This window comes from Stegostoma tigrinum, chromosome 43, assembly GCF_030684315.1.
Source record: "Stegostoma tigrinum isolate sSteTig4 chromosome 43, sSteTig4.hap1, whole genome shotgun sequence".
Classification (NCBI taxonomy): domain Eukaryota; kingdom Metazoa; phylum Chordata; class Chondrichthyes; order Orectolobiformes; family Stegostomatidae; genus Stegostoma; species Stegostoma tigrinum.
This window is the reverse complement of record NC_081396.1, coordinates 3,664,530-3,673,432: the sequence shown is the minus strand read 5'-3', so window position 1 is coordinate 3,673,432 and position 8,903 is coordinate 3,664,530.

The following is an 8,903-nucleotide window of genomic DNA, read 5'->3' as shown; positions in this document are numbered from 1 at the left end:
GACTTCAACTTCCAACCTTACTCCCAGCACTCATTTTTCACATTCTCAGTCCTTTTTTCTACCTTTGTCATTGGCAACGATGTGCACCATGACTGCTGTTTGCTCACTTTCCCACTTAAGAAACTTGAGTGACGCAATCCAAGATGTCACAGGCCCTGGCACCTAAGAGGCAACATACTTTCTATTCATCTCGTTCGCGTTCACAGAGCTGCCTCTCTGTGCCTCTTACTATTGAATTCCGCACAACAATTGCTATCCGATTCTACCCCATTCACTTCTGTCTTGCAGATCCAGGCTCACTGCCAGAGACCTGTCCACTGTGGCCATATGTGGGACAGATTCCTCAAACAATATGTAGTGCATCCAACCTGATAACTTGACACGTTGGATCCAGTAATGCAGAAAGAGGCAAATTTGGTCAATAATGACAGACTCTAAGATTAGATTGGAACAATAAAATTTCATTTCAGTTGGGGAGACAGTAACTTGTGTTGGAAACAAGCTTACAGAAGTGTAATTACAAAGAAATGAGGGCCACGCTTGCTGGAATGGACTTCAAATGAGTTTAGCAGCAAAGTCGTATGAAGAACAATGGCATACTTTTAAGATTTTAATATTTCCTGGTTGAGAGCAAAGATATATCCCAGTGAGAAGAAATGATTATCAGAAGGAAACAAGTTATTATGGTTAAGGCGGGAAGTTAAAGAGATCAAAAAAAGAATAAAGAGGCATTACATTAAATGTCATCATTATGATCGGTCAGGAGAGTATTCAGATTGTTTGAAGAAATATCAAAAGGCAAACAAAAAATTAATGAGGCGTGAGGAGGAAAATATTGAAATTAAAATTGCAGATAATATTAAAACAGACAGCAAACGCTTCCAAAAATATATAGAAAGGAAAAGAAGGGCCTAAGTGAACATACCGCCCTCATGATTGGAGCTGCAGAATGCATATTTCGGAACAATAATGAAATAGACATTTTGAAAAAATACTGTGCATCTGCCTTCACAGTAGAATTCCAAAATGACTGAATATGGAAGGGCCAAATAAGGGTGAGGAATACAACAAAGAAAGTTTCACTGGGGGAAAAGAAGCACTTAAATCATTGAACTAAATATGAATGAGTGCATTGCAAATAATGAGATCGAATCAAGGATTTAAAAAATGACAGAAGCGTTTGTTATGCTGGGTTTAATTTTACAGCAGTAATAAAATTTCAGAAAAGACTCTGATGATTGGATAACACCTTTATTTAAAAAGAAGAAGATAACATGAAGGGTGAGGAAGGCCATTTTGTTTAACTTCATTTACTGAAAAAAGTAACAACAGTGCATTTCAATATTACATAGCATAATCAAGAGGACAGAAAATAGTTTTATGAAAGTGAAATTTTGCCTGATAAATAACGTAGAAATATTTGATAACGTAGAATCCAAAAGAAGGAGGGTTCAGGACTTGCAAGATGCTGAGATTCTCTGAAGACATTAGATACGGTGCCACACGTATGATAACTTAACCAGCTCGGAGCCCGTGACTTTGGAGGCAGTACATTAATGTGGACAGAGGATTGCCAAATTCAAAGTAGAAATATATTTAGATGAAGAATTGTACTTCACAGGATGTCAACTTCTGACGAAGGTAGCATCACAGGAATCAGTGTTTGGTGCACAAATAATTGAAAGATACGATAATGACTTACATGAGAAAAATCAATGTGTTGTCGGTAAGTTTGCAAATGAAACAAGAATATCAGAAAAGGGAAATGGTAAATATGACACAAGAAAAATTGTTGAGGGATATTGGCTGTACCTGAGAGTCAGCAAAATCTGAAAATAAAAACTTGGCATATTCATGCCAAACAGATGAAATAACTGAGAATAGATGGAAAAAGTGAGCTAATGCAGTTTGAGAGCTAAAACAGAGTGGCAAAATATTATTGAAATATGAAATGAATTCAGAAATCAACACAACACATTTGCGTGTGCTGGTCCTTAAATCACAAGAAAATCTAACTTTTTAAATTAACAGCCATTCATAAGGATGGCGAAATTAGTGTTGGCCTTTATTTCGTATCGACTGTAACTTTGACAGCAGAAATAGAAGGACAGGGCACATGATTGTGTGATTGACCGTGTCTTGCAGGGGACAAGATTCGCCATTTTGGACCATTGGGATCTCTTCAGTGGTACAAGTGACCTGTGTGAGAGGGAAGGGTTAAGCTGAATTGGAAGAGGACCAATATACTTGAGGGGGAATGTGTTTTCGCTACTTGTGAGGCTTTAAGTTAGTCACGGGAATGTATGGCATTGGTGGGAGCCATGGCAATACTAAGACTAAAGTAAGGCTGAGACCAGTGCAGGAGGTGATATGAGCAATTTAAGAGTCAAAAACAACAAGAGATTGACAGAGACGAAGTAAGACTGATAAATTTAACCAGAGTTATTTGAAAGCAGCAGGACTGACAGAGAATTCAGATGGGCTGAAGGTATGAATGGGGAGATCTCAATTAGAACAAAATGCCTCAGAGAAGGATAGGACTGGCAGTTGATGTTCCAGAGGTATGTCTCTCGTAAGGACAAAACGGGAAGCAAGACAGAAGCGGGAGTGGCGCTTTTAATTTGGGAGACCTTGACAGCTATACAAAGTGGAGATATTGCTGTGAAACCGGCCAATAAAGTCATTTGGTTCAATTTTAAAATGAGAGAAAAATGATCATTTTGTTGTGTTTCTATCAGAGGCCTCCAAACAGTGTGTGGGAAAATCAGAAGCAAATATGTAAGTGGATCGCAGGTATCTGTAAGAAAAGTAGCATAATAGTACAGGGTTTTAACTTTCCGCACTCAGAATGAGACTGTCACCCAGTTGAGAGCTTGGATGTTGAGGAAATTGACACTGTGTACATGAAGACGTTCTTATTCAATATGTGGTTGTACCAAGTGGAGAAGAAATTTAGTTTGACGTTCAGTCTGGATGTAATAGTGGTCAATTAATGGAAGTCTTTGTGGAGAACTTTGGGGCAAGTGATCACAATTCTATCAGTTTTGAAACAGTTAAGGAAAACGAGAGAACTGCTCAAAAAATAAAGTTCTACATTAGAGTGTGGCTAATTTTGATAGCTTGAGGCAGGAGCTTTGTGAAATTGGTTGGGAGACGACATTCAAAAGGAATGATTTGGAAGCCTGAGGACATTAAGGATGAGATAACGAGAGTTCAGATCCAGCCCTTACCTGTTTGTGAAAAGGGTAAGGCTGCACAGTGTAGGGAATCCTAGATGAGGAGGGAATTTGAGTCTCCAGCCAAATAAAGGTGGGCAATTATGAGATATGGACAGTTTGGATCGAGCGTATATTGAGAAGAATATAATTATAGTAAAAGTTTACTTGAGAGGCATCTTGGGAGGACAAATGCGGACATGCGGCAGAATGGTAAATGGAAGTAATGAGAATCTCAATGTTTGTGTAATTACATTAAGGACAATTCTGTGACTAGGTAAAAATAGAAACCCTTAAAGAACAACGTGGCCGTCTATGCGTGGAACCAGAGGAGATTGGTAAGGTTCGACAAAATATTTTGTGTTGCAATTTACTGTGGAGTGGGGAATGGACATTTGGGAACTAGGAAACTAGGGAAATGATGAGGTGCTCCCTAGAGCTTTATGGGAACCTGGGGAAGAGATTTCTGGGCCCCTTACTGAGATGTACGTACCATAAATAGATACAGGTGAGATGCAGGATGCCTGGAGTGTTGCTCATGTGGTACTACTATTTAAATAGGAAAGGCAGGATGGAAACTCCAGAGAACCACAGACTGGTGAGCTTTAAGACAGTAATGGGTGAGTTGTTGGATTCTGAGGGATAGGATTTGCATGCATCTGGAAGAGCAAGAACTGATGAGAGAGAGTCATCATGACATTTGTGTTGAAAGACTTGCCTCAAAATATTGATTCAGTTTATTGTAGAAGTGACCAAAAGCATTGACGGGGCAGAGCTGGAGATTGTGTTGTCTTGGACTTTCATAAATCCTTTGACAAGTTTCCGTTTGGTCGACCTATTAGCTATGTTATGATTCAGGGTGAGGTTGCCAATTTGATGTTAAATTCGCTGAATGGCAGTAGAAAAAGATGGTGGTGGAGATAACAAGGTGTATAGCGGGAATAACACAGCAGGCCAAGCAGCATAAGAAGAGCTGAAAGGCTGACGTTTCCAGTCAAGACCCTTCAGTGGAGCGTTGTTTTTTCAGAATGGAAGTCTGTCACCAGTAGTGTGCAATAAGTTTCAGTGCTAGATCCGCTTTTGTTCATCATTTTTGTGAAAGACTTCGATGAAAATATAGAAGGCATGATTAGTATGTTTGTGGATGGCACCAAAATAAGTCTTATAGTTGACAGTGAAAACAAAACCCAAGATTATTAAAATATCTTGATTGATTGAGATGGTGGACTGAGGAGTGGCAAATCGACTTTAAGCAGATAAATTACTTATGGTTTAGGAAGCAAGAGTCGGGTCGTGCTCTTGAGGTCTACAAGGGAACCAAAAAGGAAATGAAGAATGCACATATGAGAGCTTCAAGCATGTGCAAGAGAACCTTCACGATTAGGATCAAGCGAAAAAAAAACAAGGCTTTCTACGTTTATATGACAAACAAGACAATAGCCAGATTGAGGGGAGGGCCATTCAGGGATAGTGGAGTGTACCTGTCCATCGAATCAGCTGGAAGTGGCGGAGGTTCTTAATGAGTACTTTGCTTCAGTATTCACCATGGAGTGGATCGTTGAGGTTTGTGAGTATCACATGAAACAGGCAAATATGGTCGAATAGCTTGATGTTAGGAAGGACGATGTGCTGGACTTTTCGAAAATCATGAGTGCAGATAAGTCTCCTGGGGCAGAAGGGATAGAACCAAGATTATAACAGCAAGCCGGGGAAGCGATTTCTGCCCTTTTGACAATGACATTCGCATCATAACTGCCCAGTGGAGCAGTACCAGATTATTGGAGGGTGGCAGACGCTGTCCCATTGTTCAACAAAGGTAATAGGGATAATCCTGGAAATTACAGACCGGTCAGCCTTTCTTCTGTGGTAGACAGTTTATTGGAGAAGTGTCTGAGAGACAGCATTTTTGGCGATTTGGAAAATCGCAGTTTGATATCAAATGGTCAACCTGACTATGTGAGGGGCACGCCATGCCTCAAAAGCTTTATTGAATTCTTTGAGGATGTGAAAAGAACACATTGATGAAGGTAGAATATTGGATGTGGTATATATAGATTTTAGCAAGGAATGTGGCAATGATCCAAATGGTAGGCTCATTCAAAAAGTAAGGAGGCAGGGGAATCAGCAGCACCTGGCTGTTTGGATACAAAACTAGTTGTCCAACAGAAGACAGAGGATTTTAGTAGATGGAAAGTATTCAGCCTGGAGCTCGGTGACCAGTGGTATACCTCAAGGATCCGTTTTGGTGACCTGCTCTTTGTGATCTTTACAAATGGCTTGGATGATGCAGTGGAAGGGTGGGTCAATAGGTGTGCTGATGACACGAAGGTGGGTGTGTTGTGGACAGCATGGAGGGCTTTTGTTGTATGTTGCAACAGAACATTGACAGAATACAGAGCTGGGCAAAGAAATGGTAGAGGGAATTCAACCCAGTAAAATGTGAAGTGATTCATTTTGAAAGGTAGAATTTAAATGCAGAATGCAGGCATAATGACAGGATTCTCAACAGTGTGGAGGAACAGAGGGATCTTGGGGTCCATGTCCATTGTTCCCTAAAAGTTGTTGTAAATTTGATACAGTTGTAAAGAAGGTGTGTGATGTGTTGGCTTTCATTTTGCAGGGGCCTAGAGTTTAACATCCGTTCAATTATGCAGCAGCACTTTAAAACACCGTTTGGACCACAATTCGAGTATTGTGTTCAGTTCTGGTCCACCTCATCACAGGAAAGATGTGGAATCTTCAGAGAGTGTACAGAGGAGGTTGACCAGGATTCTGCCAGGACTGAAGGGCATATCTTATGATGAAAGCTTGAGGAGCTAGGGCTTTTTCCAGGGAAGCAAAGAAGTTTGAGAGGTGACTAATTACAGGTGTGCAAGATGATGGGATGCATAGATAGAGTGGATAGTTTGAGACTTTTTTTTCCCAACGTGGAAACAATTATTATGAGGGCGGATAATTGTAAGGTGATTGGAGGAAGATAGAGAAGACATCAGAGGTAATTTCTCACATAGAGAGTGGTGAGCACGTAAAATATGCCTCCAACAGTGGCAGTGGAGTCAGACACTCTGGAAACTTATGAGCGACTCTTGGATAGGTGCATATACAGGAAAGTAAAATGTAGGCTGTGCAGACTAGATTGATCTCAATGGGAAAACGGGTCGCCACCAACATCATTGGCTGAAGGATCTGTACTGTCCTGTACTGTTCTATGTTCTGTGTTCTTTTAATTTCAATTCAAGGTATAGTGTTTTGGTAAAACAACTAGGCCATTTTGTTGACCGTGAAACTGGTGATTTATGTGGTATTTTAGTGCAGAAAGACATATTCTTTGATGTTTGTTTTACATGATGTCAGAATGGTTAAGAAGGCGTCAAGCATGCATGCCTTCATTTCTCAGACTTTTGAATATTGGAGGCGCAAATCGATATTGACTTTCTACGGGAGGCTGATGAGTCCTCTACTGCTGGACAGTATCCTGTCTAGTCACCCGATTATAGGGGATATGTTATCAGGCTGGAGAGTTTTGAGAAATGATTTATCAGTATATTGTGGGAATGGAAGTTCTGAATTATAAGGAGAGACTGTATTAAGTCATAGATTGATAGAAATGAACAACACAGAAGCAGACACTTCACTCCAGTTTGTCTGTGCTGATCAAATATTCTAAATTAATCGGGTTTCTTTGCCAGCATTTCGCGTACATCCGTACAAAATCTTCTCATTATCTCCCCATCCTGATGCATTTTCAATGTTTCAATGACACCAGCTTCAATCACTTCCTTCGGCAGATCATTCCGTCCGTGCACCACTTCTGCGGGTAAGAGTTGCTGTTTCGGTCTCTTCCAAATCTTTGTGCTCCCAATTTAAAATTACGTCATTTGGTTTTGTGACACTCCTATAGCGGGGAAACGACTTTGTCTGTTCACTATATCCATGCCCGTCATGATTTAATAAACCTTTGTCAGTTCACCCCTCAGCCTCTGACGCTCCATGGAAGATCGTCTCAGCCGATCAGACTCTCCCTCTAGTTGAAACCCTCCAAATTTGACAACCTTCTTCTGGCCTATCACCTTGCTAATCTTTTGGGGGTCCTCATATCTCACCAGCTAATCTGTTGTCCGAAGTGCATTTATAAAATTACTCTGTGTTCTCCTGAAAAATGTTTGACAAAGTTATCCCATGTTCTGGAACTGGAGATTTTAACAATGGGAGGGGCTGAGTAGACTGTGGCTTTTATCTCTCGACTGTAGATGTTTGACGGGTGAGCTGAGAGGATATATATAATTTTGGCTTGTGTGAGTACGAAAATCGAGATCATTCTAATAAGGTGAGAGGGGAAATGTTTACAAAGGATCGACTGGTTAATTTTATTTTCACGTCAAGTGTGCTGCGTCTGTGGAAGGGGCTGCCAGAAGAAGCAATGTAGATGTATAGAATTACAACATTTACAACGAACCTGGATGGCAAAATGAAAGCGAATAATTTAGAGGAATCAGGACCAAATGCTTACCAGTGGTATTCAATTAGATTGGGATCTCTCATCGGTGCAATAAGTTATCCTGAAAGGTTTTCTTCTCATAATACGTTTCTGTGAAACTATACACCTTGTTAAAACTATACAAGCAGTCGTCATACAACAGATGGAATGTTGGGACCTGCTTTGGGCCTTAGATCAAAGAGAAGGTCCAGTCGAAAGCGAGATCATCGACATGTGATTCAGTAGAATGACCCTGAGGATGTGGGGAGTGTCTTGTGAGTGAAGGTTGAGTATTTCAGGGCCTGTTCTCAACAAAATGTAGAATATTGAATGTTGACATACTGAAAGATGTATTTCTTTGTGTTCAGGAGTGTTATTGTTTTAGAAATGCTATTTCCTTTTGTGAAAGAGTTTAGGAGCAAAGGTTATGGTTTCTGAATTCGAGGTCACAAATTTAATGCAGTTGAGAATTTCTACTCCCAAAATATCGTGAATCTGCGGAATTCTTTACCGTAGAAGAAATTTGTGGTTGGTTTGTTATGTATTTTCAAGGGCAAAAAGGACAGATTTTGAATCGGTAATGGAATCAATGCACGTGAGGTCAAGGCTGAAATGTGGAGGTGAGGATTAAATGTTCAACCATGATGTCATTGAATGGAAGAAAAATCTCCATCGGAAGAATACTTACTTCTGGTTCCAATTCTTCTGGCGTTAAAAATGACATTTGCTCTCAGTTGGCCAGTGAGAATTATGATAATCCTGTTTCATATTTACCCTGAGTTTCATGTTTTACAAGAACAAACGAGGCTCTTCACGTTCACTTCCTCTTGAAAAATAAACTCCTCCTAGCATCATCCATTGGTCTTCCCTCTCCCACTTTGGTGAGATTGCATCCTTTCTCGAATGTAACAACTAAACCTATATACCTTTACTGTTGTTGAATATCCGTCAAACAAAACAAAACTAAGAGATAAGGTTAAAGGCAGATCAAAATCACATAAACTAACCTATGTCACACACGATTGGCCTTTAGGCATGAAATGTACACATGTTACACATATCATATATCATGTAGCTCTACAAACACAAGACCGAACTCTGCAATGTAAAAGTTTGATGCGGGAATTTGTCCCTGTTTTTTCTGATATCAAACATGGCGAAACCAGGAAACAATGGCAGGAGTGAAAGAAGTGTTTACATTGTTGCATCAG